The sequence below is a fragment of the Myotis brandtii genome, unplaced genomic scaffold, assembly GCF_000412655.1.
Source record: "Myotis brandtii unplaced genomic scaffold, ASM41265v1 scaffold154, whole genome shotgun sequence".
In the NCBI taxonomy this organism is placed as follows: Eukaryota; Metazoa; Chordata; class Mammalia; order Chiroptera; family Vespertilionidae; genus Myotis; species Myotis brandtii.
The window spans coordinates 7,151,891-7,152,517 of NW_005355584.1; the positions used below are offsets into that span (position 1 = coordinate 7,151,891).

At 61.2% G+C, this 627-nt stretch overlaps 1 protein-coding gene across 1 annotated transcript in view; it reads right to left on the reverse strand.

The window, feature by feature from the left end:
• The window catches only part of ZNF516 (zinc finger protein 516), an 89,404-nt gene that overhangs the window by 88,024 nt on the left and 753 nt on the right, over window positions 1-627 (reverse strand). The gene's annotated exons all lie outside the window — the stretch shown is intronic.

Genomic DNA, 627 nt, shown 5'->3' on the forward strand with positions numbered 1-627 from the left:
AGGACCCCTCTTCCCACCCCTGTCCGAGTCATTGCGGGAACCCTCGCCCCCGCCCCCACCCCTGCCCTAACTTCCCTATCAGGCTCTCACTTCTTTAATGTTAGGATCACTTATATGCTCCCAGCTAATGGGCAGGCAAACAGGGCAGGGGAGAGGGCAAACAACCCCCCCCCCCTCCTCCCTCACGCTAACACTTCCCCAAGGCAGCAGCGCTCGGTACCCACCGCATCGATCCCATCAGCCAAACCCTTAATAATTGAAGCGGCTCCTCGGGCCCCGCAGCCCCATCACTCACCTTCATTAACCAGAGCGTTTTACTTTAAAGTAAGGCAATTTGCTCTTTGTCTCCTAATGGATGGAGAGCGCATCCGAGCTCCCCTCCTCCCGCGTCGCCTTTGACGAAGTGTACAAAGCCAGAGCCTCTTCCGCGCTCCCACCCCGGCCCCCACCCCGCCCCTCCACTGCGGTAAAAACCACCTCCCGGCGCTCGCCTCGCAGCCTGAAGTTGCATCTTCCCTCTCCTGGAATTGCGGAGCCCAGCAACTACCAGCAGGGAAAGCCTAGCCGCCCTCTCAGCTCCCAGGAGCCCCTCCCCGGCGCCCCCCAACAGCGGCGCACACAGAGGTC